This window comes from Tursiops truncatus, chromosome 2 (assembly GCF_011762595.2).
Source record: "Tursiops truncatus isolate mTurTru1 chromosome 2, mTurTru1.mat.Y, whole genome shotgun sequence".
NCBI classification, from domain to species: domain Eukaryota; kingdom Metazoa; phylum Chordata; class Mammalia; order Artiodactyla; family Delphinidae; genus Tursiops; species Tursiops truncatus.
Genome location: NC_047035.1, coordinates 92,123,366 through 92,135,704, shown reverse-complemented (window position 1 = coordinate 92,135,704; position 12,339 = coordinate 92,123,366).

The window sequence follows — 12,339 nt, the reverse complement described above, 5'->3', positions numbered from 1 at the left end:
TGAGATAATGTACACATAAGCACATACAGATGGAGGTATATTACTGTTTCACTCGGGTCCCTGTGATTCTCAACTCTAGCTTGCCAAAGCAATCCCTTAACTCATTAAAAATAAAACAAACTTTAAAAACCAGGTCTATGACAGACTTCAGTGAGATCCAGTGACTCCCACTGTTTCCTCCAACACCATGTCCAGAACGTTCCTTTCTCATCAAGGAGTCAATCAACCGCAATTGCATCAAGAATTCTAAAGTGCTAGAAAGAACAAAGGGGCAGAGTCTTGGCAGTGATTTTCTCCAAGACCTACAGTCCTGAAACTGGTGTGGTTAGTCTGCTTCAAGAACATAAGTCTCATCTTAGTTCATCACCAGTTGTATAACTGGTGTGGTTAGTCTGCTTCAAGAACGTAAGTCTCATCTTAGGTCTATCCAATGACCTCGTGACCCTGTCATCATCTCCCTCTCCTTCACCTCAGTCTCATCATCTGTAAATGAAGGCAGGTGCTGACCTTCCTGAGCCAATGTTGATTATAGCCATCTTTTCAGATCACCTTTAGCCAAATCAGCTGGGCTGCTTTGCTAAAACACACATATTCCCCAGGTCCCACACCATAGCTCCCAAATTAGAACCCTTTGGCAAAAGAGCTAGAAATCTTCATTTTACCCCCAACCACCAGGTAATTCTAATGCATACAAATTTGAGAATCACTGATCTAAATTCCTTTTCAGATAAAGATTTCTGGGTAGACCAGGGCTTTGTAAATTTTAATGAATCCCTTGGCAATCTTGTTAAATTTCAGTGGGGCTTGATCTACATTACTACGAAGCTCTCAGGCGATGCTACTGGTTCCCAGACCACACTCTAAGTAGCAAGGCTTTCTTTGACAGGACACAGGCACATAGTAGGTTGATTTACTTTTGGGGATGAAAATAACATAGGTAGTGGCTCAAGGATGGGAGAAGGGCATATGAATGGATAGAAACCACAAAGATTGGCTTGGCTTGAGTGAAGACTTTCTTAATTGATCACCTTTGGAGGACAGGTCCTTAAGGCAGAGATGACACAAATTGGGAGATAACTGACTTTGTTAAGTCCCCCGTTCTGTCACTTCCTAGATCTGTGATCTGCAGAGATTGATTTATGCTTTCAGAACCTTAAGTTCTGGATCTGTAAAAACAGAGACAAGAAGATACCCATTTCCTAGAATGGCTGTGAGCATTACATGTGATCACATATATAAAATTCCCAGCCGAGTGCAACAATACCGGTCCCTCTAGGTTTTCTGGAGACCCTTCCTAAAACTTTACTTTGTTCCCTGCCTGGGACTATCTGCTCACTGGGACCTGTCCCTCTCCCACAGCCACCACTACCTGGAGGGCCGCCACCTCTCTACCACAAGAAAACTCTTAACTTTCCCAGGCCACTGAGTGATTTATCACACAGCTGCTCTCCCAGACCTGGAAGGCTGACGTCAACCCTGCCAGAGACAGATGGGAGAGCTGGAGTCCAGCTGCTTGTCAGTGATGTTCCGCGGACACATTTATAAGGCTTTCACACTTTTTTGGCATCCTCCACCATCAGCCAGACACCAAAGGCAGCTCACTGCACACCACATGCTGGCAAGGAAAGTTGCATGCACACGTGCTGGCCGGGGCCCCCAGCACAGCTTCATTTCTCTCTCCTGCCTCCTTTCCCTACTCATTTCTATGTGGTTGTGGTCAACATGCCACCTGACTTCTCATGCCAAGTTCTTTTAATGTTTTTGACGGACACTACCATCCTTTGCCCCCAAATAACTCACTAAACAAGAAATGAGTTGCCATAATATGGACTTAATGTGAGGGGTTTTCAATTCTTTTCATAGTCATTTGGAGGGGTTATCAACAGATATTTCTTTAGCAATGGCAACGTGCCTAGAAGCATCCCAGGTGCCTGAGGGAACTTACAACCAAATCATTTGTTAAGTTGCTTGGTCAAGCTACAGGAAGTAAAGAGTGAAAGTGGTTTTCTTTTTCCTTGAGTCATTCTCAAGCTTGATTGTATAGGAATCACCTGGAGAGCTTTAAGAAAATACTGATGTCTGAATCCCAATTCTAGAGATTCTGATTTAATTGATCTCAATACAGCTTGGGCATTGGGAATCTTAAAAGCAGCTAAGATTGAGTATTGCTGTCTTAGGAATTAATAAAATCTACACAGAATCTTCCCATGTTGTCTTAATTTTGATCACCATTTGTTTTTAAGACCACCCCTTACAAAACATTTTCACAGAAATAATCTATTTTTAAGCTTCAGAACAACCCCATGAAGCAGTTCGTCTGAATTTGTATATTTATACACTTCGACATCAGTCTCAATCTGAATATTTTAAAAAATGAAGCTCAGAGAGGTTAAGTATTTATAACTTGCCCTGGGACAGACAGTTGGTAATGGCAGGGATAATCCTTGAAACCATGGTTCCAGCCTCCCTCTACTCTTTCCACTACTTTGTAACTCTCTAAATTCAGAGTTTGTCAGTGGACACCATTCATTGGACCATAATACATAACACATTTCTGCTCTAGACTGTGTAAATGTTCAGAACAAAAACTCTGATTTCCTTATTGACAGATTTAAGTAACAGTAGTAAGGAAAGAAGGGCAGTGCTAATGAGGAGATAGGGCCTTCCTGATTTGGTGGCCAATACATGCACGTGACATTCGTAATGTGTTAAGTGTCAAGAGACATTCAGCACATGATGCTACTTATAGGGGAAGTCACTGCATGTCAGCCGAAGGCTGGGTACCCAGAGCTCATCTCCAAGAGCCATAAATTATTTCAGGAAATAGACCACAACATTCTTCCTTCTGTGATGAAAGACATTCCAAGTTTTCTGGAAGGTTGCATAGATCCTTGTCTGAAGACAGAATCATCTGTCAATTCCCATAAATACAGGGATTAGTCTGAAGTGTGGCTTCTCTCCCAAGCAGGCGGGATAATACATTGATTTGATTAATAATAACTCCATGCCTGAGTTATTATTCACTTGACAGGAAATGATACAAATATTTTAAAAAATTATAACTCTTTGGAGACATAAAGTTATCATCTCATCCACAACTCCTTGAGTATTTTATTAACCCTGACAGGATGGAATAGAGCAGGATTGGCTGATAAAACTGATTCTCAGCAATCTCTCTAAACCACATTAGGGAACCTAAAGATTAGGTGTCATCAGATTGATGCCACAGCTAATGGGAAGCTTATGGTAAAGGGTGCCTATTGACCCATGAGTCAGCATGGGACAGAAACTCAATGAGCTTAGGGTGGCTCATGACATCGATCCAGTTAGGCTTCCATAGACATTTGGGCTACAGAAAGACACCATCCCAGTAAACCACCAGTCATTCTGAAAACAGTTGTTTGAATTAATTCCAACATATAGTTTGCAATCATCCGATTATTCTAATTAGTTTGTATACGTGGGACTACAGCCATAAATAAAGGTATGGATAGAGCCATAAATGAAGACGATAATATGCACATTAAGCTCACAAACAGGATTGTTACAATGACTAAAAGCACTCAAAAAGCCCAAGAGTTTTGAAACTGAAAAAATTTACCTGAATCGATACTTGTTAACCAAACTTACCCAAATTAGCCATTAACTGAATCCTTAATGCAGTTGAAGTCTGGTTTCTCTCTATAGTGTCCTATCTCAGAACCCTTGGAGACAGGTGTCTAAATGCAGACCTTGCAAATTCCCTTTTGAGATGATGACCTTTTGGCTGAATGAGCTGTATAATTTGTGGGGCCCAGTGTAAAATGAAAGTGCAGGGCCCTTTGTTAAAAAATGATTAAGAATTTAAGGATGATGATAGCAGAGCATTAAACCAAGTGTGGAGTCCTATGTTTGATGGCACAGGTTGTATACCCACGAAGCAGGCCCTGTCCTCAGGGCAACAAGGCCTCAATAATGCTATTCCAGCTACCCTTCCGTTGAGCCATTGGGAGCACACTGGGACACTTCACTGTATATTGCCAACTGTTATGTGAGCAGACGGCCCCGGCTGTCCATAGGACACCTACAGGGACAGCAACAGAAGGAAAACATGATGGAAAGTAAATGCAGTGTGTCTGTCAGAAGTAACAGTGGAAAGACAAAGGTTTTGTACAGTTGTTATAAAAATCAGAAAAAGGGCAGGTGGCTACTGAAGACACAGCCAAGTACCAACATTGTCCAGAGAAGGCCTTGGACATTCTCATCTCTAAATGAGGTTATGTGGCAGCATATCTTGAGGTTCTCTCTCTCTTTCTTCCTTCCTTCCTCTCTTTTCTTTCCCTTCCTTCCCTCCTTCCTCTCTCCCTCTTTTGTTCTTTCCTATCTAAATCTGCACAGATCTATACTTAATTTTTTTAGTATTTCTACTTTTCTACCCCAACCCCAAGCCAACAGTTGTCTCTGAGGTCATTATGCTAAGGGAGATATCCACCAGTACAAAAAGAAGAAAGTATACTAATAGTTGTCTTAGATAGGTACACATGCCTAAGTCCCAGAGAGGAATGCTGAATGAGTATAGAAATTGGCCAGAATCATGAAGGCAGGATTTACCCCACCTAAGAAAGGCATTTCCCCTGGTGTTGCCTGGGAGAATGAGTGAGAGAGGAGGCAAGTATGAAGGCCAGTGTGTCCCTGATTGAGAGGACATATACCCCACGTCCCAGGAGTGGCTGCACAGGCACCTAGGCTGATGGAATGACAGGCAGCCTTGGCCCCGAGTGGGGTCTGGAGGCAGTTGAAAGCTTCCTGTATGCCATGAATGGCACAGAAGTAGCAGACAGCATGCTGGAAGGGACAGAGAATATCTCACTGACAACTTAGATAGAGGATCAAGGACCACATGACATACCAGGTAACCCCCACCCCTACCCCAACAAGCGTGGCTTTGCATAGGATTCCAGAAATCACTGGGAGGAGAGGGAAAAAAGAAAACAAAGTTAGGTCTCCCAGTAGCTTGGTGGGAGGAAGATTAAGAATGAAATTACATTATTAAAAAGTCACTTTTTCTTGTACCCCTGTGTTTGTGGACTGGGAGTCATTGTAACTACTCTGTGATGACACTATTTCCCAAGCTCATCCATTTCCCATTGCTTTTACTCTGCTCTCACTGAGTAAATTTTAATCTTTAATCTGGTTTCCAGTTTAGACTTTCCCAGCAGGAAGAGCATGTTTGGGCTGCTGTGAATACTGCATTTCTCTTGGCAATGAAAGCTCTCAGTATCAATGAACAAAATTGACATAGTTCTGACTTATAGTCAGTCTCTCGTGAGTTTGGTTAACATGGCTTGGTTCCCTGGGACCTGGCCACACTGATGTACTGTCAGACTGTAGTTTATGAACTTGCAAAGTAGAGGGCCATGATGACTACTAAGGTGCAGATACCCCATGGAGATCCAGGACTGAAAAAGTCCCCCAAACTCTCTCTACTGCTATTTTTTTATTGTAAAAATAATAACATGTAAATGATAAAGAATTTTTAAAAGTTATATTAGTATAATGTAGTAGTTAAGAATGCAGGCTCTGGAATCAGACTGCTCAGTTTTATCAAATCGTGGCTTTGCCACTTACACAAACTGTGATTTTTAGCGAGTTCAAAGAACTCTAATAGGGATTGTTCTGAGGAATAAAGGTATTAATACAACACGGGAAACATTTTGATCAGTGCTTAACATCTGTTAAGTGCTATGTAAATGTTAACTCCTATTTCAAAAGCTTCATTGTTATTATTTTGTGTTCCCTTCTAGCCTATGTTGAAATGCATGAATATTGTTACATATTGCACATAATTTATATTCTTCCCTTCAATTTAATACTATGTCATAAATACTTTATGTGTTTCTATGGAGGATTTAATTATTTTTAGTAGTATAATTCAATTCACTGAATATTTGAGCACTTACTTTAAAACTGTCTCTGTTATGTGACAGGGATATCAAAATGATGATAAATTAGAAAAATTGGCAAAGGTGACAAACAGGTAACATGCCAAAAATATATATATAAATGGCCAGAAGAGAGGCTTACCCTAACAAGAAGTCAGGAAATGCAAATTAAAGTGATAATTATAATGTTTACCTTGCAGATTGGCAATATTAAAAAGTTTGATAACACCCACTTTAGAGTGTAGGACAATGGGAGCTGCCCTCTCCTGCTGGCCAAGAGGAAGCCAGTACAGCCATTTAACTACTAACATTGGAAATGCACAGACATTCTACACCCAACCATTGATTGCACTCTTCCATATCTGCCCTCAAGAAACATGTGCTTCAGGAGACAGAAGCAAGGTGGCTCATTGTAACATTTGTAATCTTGAAAATTGAAGACCACATAACTGCTCATCTATACTGGGAATGGTTAGATAAACTGAGATATATTCATTCTAAAAAGAATGTGTTCTATCAGTACTGACATGGAAACTTTCCAAGGCTTGTTGCTAAGAAAATGAGCCAACAAAGAAATGGACCTGAGTACACGGGGAGGGGGAAGGGTAAGCTGAGATGAAGTGAGAGAGTGGCATGGACATATATACACTACCAAATGTAAAATGGATAGCTAGTGGGAAGCAGCCGCATAGCACAGGGAGATCAGCTCGGTGCTTTGTGACCATCTAGAGGGGTGGGATAGAGAGGGTGGGAGGGAGACGCAAGAGGGAGGAGATATGGGGATATATGTATACATATAGCTGATTCACTTTGCTATATAGCAGAAATTAACACAGCATTGTAAGCAATTATACTCCAATAAAGATGTTAAACAAAAAAGTTGCAGAAAAACAAGAACAGCAAGATGGCATTTTCTTAACACACACTATAAACAAAATATATAGCTCTACAGATATGTGTATATACATATGTAAGAGTGTGTGTGTGTGTGTAAATATACTAAAAAGTGTCTGGGAGAGTCCATACTAAACTGTTAACAGTGGCCACATTTAGACAGGAAACTAAGATTGGTCAAGGGGATTCTAACATTTTCTGTATTTTTAAATGTTTTAAAATATTCTTTGTATAATTAAGGATGAACTTTAAAAAATTAAAAGATGAATAAGACAAGGTTCCTGAATCCCAGAGTTAATATTCCACTGAATATATGTTTAACAGTTTACTTAGCCATTGACCTATATTTGGCAATTTGGGTTGTTTCCATTCTTTTATATTATAGATCTTTATACAGTGTAGCTTCTTTTTCTTCTGTTGATTTATTTCTCTAGGATAAATTCCAAGAGTGGGATTATTAGATAAAATGGTATAAACATCTTTCTGGCTCGTGATATATTTTTCCACATTGCCTTCCAAAAATGTTGTGCTTCTTTTTCCCTATCATTACTACAAAAAAATTAGTGAGCTCTCCTTCCACCTGGCAGCAATCTACTTTTCTATTGCCATCTCCTTGTGCTCAGGAATGAGCACTTTTCACTTCAGTTTTCAACCTGTTTTAGAGCTGCTATCTCCTAGAGGACTGTCAGCTCATAATCTTTCTCCTATGCCTAGGGTACGTATATTCCTGAAAGACAGAAAGGATTAGCATTCCCATTACAGATGAGAGCACTGAGCCTCACAGAGTTCGAGTAATTTGCCTGGGGTCCCAGAGCTAACAGGTGGTAGAGTCCCTACTTTTACTCATGTCACTCTACTCCCTCTGCACCTGGATGTGATTCTCCATCAGACTGGTGTGAACAGAGTTGGTTTGAACCCAAACACCTTTTGTTTACACATAGGGTCCACTTCTGTCATGGCTCTTCTACCCCATCTGATCTCTTGGTACCAGCCCATGTTTGTGTCCTCACTGCCTTTCTGCCTGTGTCCCTCTTTGTGGCCTGGTTCTCAGATTGCCAACTTGTGTTTTATGTACTCAAACTCCATTCCTATCTGTTTCATCTACTTTAACGGAAGGTGCTAGACCAGTGGCTTTCATTTTGGGGGAACTTAAAGCAAAATGAACCAAACAAAATGAGGCCTGGACTTCATCCCCAGAAATCCAGATTCACTGATATGGGTTATGGTCTGGGCCTGGGATTTTTTTCAAATTTCCCTGGGCATTTTGGGGTAAGAACCTCTGCCCTAGATGTTATTCTTGGTTTCTGCCTCTAGGTTTAGGTAGCAACATGGCTAGTTTCTGTTTGTTTGTTTTGCCCAGATACCCTGTCTTCCCGGGCTACCATCACCACTCACAGTCACTTACCTGTCTGCCTTGCTGTCATTCTACCTATTCTGCTCTGTTCCTTTGTATCGTCTCCTAGCAAAAGCAACTTACTGCTCTTACTTCAAACCTTTGCCCTTGCTCTTGCTGCTGCCTGCAGCCAATCCTCTTTCCTCTCTCCTAATCCTGTTGAGACAAAGTTTTGCCCCTCCACACAATTCTATTGCATCAGAGCCCACACAGGTGGCTTCTTCTGAACTCCTGTTTCAATTCTCACCTGCTTCATTCTAGTGGCTTTTCATTTAGCGATGGAAGGTAGTGTGTGATTTTTTTGTATGGACGGGAGGAAGATCTCCTAACAGTGGTTAAGAGTACAGGACTGAGAGTTAGAAAGACTCATGTTACAAATTCCAGGCTGCTGCTGACTTAACCACTTTAAGCCTCAGTTTTCTCATTTATATATTAAAGGTAACAATGATGTATATCTCACAGAGCTTGGATAAATGCACGGAAAGCATTTAACACAGTGTATGCTACATGAAAAAAGTTTGAGAACTTTTATAAATAGGATATATGGTAATGAGACTGATTTCTTTCAATTAAAGTAGTGGACATTAAGAATTTATGCATCCAAATGGGCCATCTCCCTTATTGACTTCCCCATAAATATTTGTTATATGAATGAGAGTGGGAAGATACCCACTTATTCTGATGATGTTACACTGCCTGGTTCTCTTCCAGAAATCCTCTTTTGGAGTTACCTACAGAGTGTCAGTTTATGAGTCGAAAGAAAAACAGCCCTATTACTCTTCTCTTTGCTTCTTTTTACCAAAAAAAGTACTGTCCAGTTTCATTGCCCACTTTATGGTTTGGTGATAAGTGACCTTTGGCTTTTTGTTTTCTTATAAGTTAAACCTAAGCCAGGAGGATAAAGATGCTACTAATAAGATTATGCATGAAAAGTGTTATGATTCTTAAGGAATTTCAGAACAAAATTTCTCAAAAAAGTTCCCCCAAGGAGACTGCAAACACCTTGAGAACAGGGACCTTATGTACAAGCAGGTTTTTAACCTGCAGTTAACTGAATTTGGGTGCAGACTTTTGTCTTGTATATTTTTCCAGCTAGAGGAACAGTTATTTTATTATTTCTAAAGGTATTTATGACAAAAGGGAATAGGAATCCTTTAAAAATATTTTATAGGTGCCAAGGCTCCTAGAAGAGTGCTATAATAATAAATTTAAATACTTAAGGAAGAAAAAATAAGCTATCTTTCACACACTAAAATGACAATATTCATCTATTGTTAGAGCACACGTTATTGTAATGGTGAGGGATAGGTTTGAATGAAACTATAAACATTCCTTCAACCTCTCCTCCTTGACATGTACACGTGTTCATGAACCAGCTGCTAGTGTTCTAGTGTATGGAGTGTGACCTTGAAACAAAGGCTGTTTTTTCTCCCTTTGAATGAAGAAAACTGGAGTGTCTGGATTGCTACAGTTTCTTTTCTGTTACGCAAGTGACACATTTTAACACATTAAGTTAACTCAAACAAATGACACTGCAGTTATTACTTGAAAGAACTGAGAAGTTAGTTTTCCATTGCTTTTCTTCCAATTCCCAATGCTATATTTTTAGGAGCATTTATTTTGAGTGGAGAGAGTCCAAAGAGAGAACACAGCTATCATGGCTAAAAAACAAAATCTGAACATGGGAATTGGGAGGAAGATTCTTTTATCATTGTGGGGTTTTTTTGTTTTTGTTGTTGTTGTTGTTTTTTTGTCCAATGGGTGCTGGTAAACTGGCTCTCTGTGGGGAGAAAAACAAGCCCTAATCTGTAGTGTTTGCCAATATCTGTGGTGTAAATACTTCCACCATGGCAATTTCAAGCTACCAATGTGAGGCCACTGAATGGAATTGAGAAGAGATGCACAGAATTTGCTCTGTGAGCAAGTACAAATTGGTTTCAGTAAACCATTACTTGTAAACCTTATAAAAGGGGAGGCTTAGGGGAAAGGTTTCTAGGAGAGGTTGTTTTACAAAAGTGCCCTTTGGAAGAAGCAGAGTCCAATTTAAGAGAAAAACAGTAATTAGAAATGAAGTCTATTGAAGAAGATCAAGACATATAGCTTAAAACAAATTTCTCAAACACCCTGATAAAATTTGTCTTCCTCTACCTCAAACCACTGGGACTTTTTCTCTTCTTCCTCCTCTGCCTAACTCCAATTTTTTGTTTTGTTTTTTGTTGTTGTTGTTTGTTTTTTATTAGATTGATTACTCGTCTGGAGGAAAGAAGTCTTCCTCTTTCGAATCTAATTGGAGGTGGAATGGGGAGAGATGGGCTGCTCTTTAATGGACACAGCAGGAGGGGAGGTCTGGGAATAGCAGGACACTAATAATCAGTATTTCATGTTACTTTCCCAATGTTTAAAGAAAAAATTGAAGAGGAAAATGTAAAACTACCTCCTCTTAAAGTTTATGGTTTATGAATCAATGTCTTTATAAACATTATCCTTTAGAGAAGAAAATCAGTATAAATACGATCCAAGTCTTTTTGTTTTCTTTCCATTCACTTATGGGCATTTCTTAATCTGTGTCTACATTTCTAAACCAATTTGACTGATCAACTTTGAGTTAATAAAAAGTTAAAAGCCAAGCCAATTATTTGTCTGTCCCAGCTAATTTTATTTTGGCTACCTAGTCAAACTTGCAATGTGTCCATGAGCAAGTCATTTGGCCTTTCTGAACTTTGAGTTACATCATCTGACAAACAACAGGATTGAACTGAATGGTCTTTAAATTGCCTTCTAGCCATGAGAGTTTGTGGTACTTACACTGAATTTAATAAGCACTTCACAATTTTCTCTTATGAAATAGACAAATAATCTCCAGTTTCAAAATGCCATAAACCTCCTAGTTTCAATAAGTGGACATATTTTATCTGACTTGACTAGTTAACCAGGACTCTTCTGCCAATAGGAAGAACTTATTCTGTAGATTCACGTTTTCTCTGCTGCCCCTCCCAGACTTTGAGATTCATCAAACTCTTCTGGAGGAAGAGACCACTGTGGAGTTGGAGGAAGGTGCTCATATGTAGATTAAGGGTGCTCCTCTAATGGCCATCAGAAATTCAAAGTCTATCCCTAGACCATTCTGGCCCTTGAGGATTTATATTCTTTCAACACACTTGTCTTCTATTTGTTTCCTTCTTTTCCTGTTTCTGGCCCCTCATCCTCTGCCCCCATCTCTGGGCTCCTAGTGGTCTAGGAAAAGGATAGGGTGAATAGGCAATAGGCATGTCTTTCCATCCTCTTTAGTATTATATAACTTGGCTCTTACCTGTTAAATACCTGATGATTCACTTTGTCTAGGAGACTTCCAAAAAATAATCATAGCAACCACAATAGCTAATATTTATTGAATGTCTATTATTTGCTAAGGTCTTTACAGACATCTCATGTAGTTTCTAACAACCACATTAATTCTAACCCTGTTCTGTCCATAAGAATACTGAAGCTTAATGAGGTTAACCCAAGGCCAGAATGAGTGACAGAAGCCAGATATAATAAACAATCCCAGGACTGCTTGGCCTGTGCTCCTAATGCTGATTCTTACATGGTTATATCCAAAGTTCCTAAAACAAAACTGGGGCGGGGGAGGTGAAAAGCATAAGACCAAATAAAAGGTCTAAGATGGGGAAGATTAGATAGGAATTGCATTTCACAAGTTTTTGTAGCTAAAGAGAAGACTTGGGCTGCTCAGATGAAGGGGGCCACACATAACTCTGAGGACCTGCTTCTTTCAATTCCCTCCTTACCTTATTCAAGGATCTTCAGGCTCTGGCCCCTCTGATTATCAAACTCAATATAGGCAGTTAGTAGGGCAGGGTCACGACTCCCTGCCCAATTATTCTTGTTTCCTTGCCTTGCTATCACTTACTCAGGTATGTGAAGACTCATCTTGTGAGTAAACATTGGCGAAAGTTATCACAAAACTATGTATGTTGGGTCTTCTCTGCTGGCCAGAAAGACTGACACTAGGATCATAACCTCATTTTTATTCCTAAAGACTTTGAAACCCCAGTCCTAAGGAAATGATACATTGCAGAAAGTGTCCAGCCCTTTGGGGGCTACAAAGGCATACATGTTACATGTTCCCTT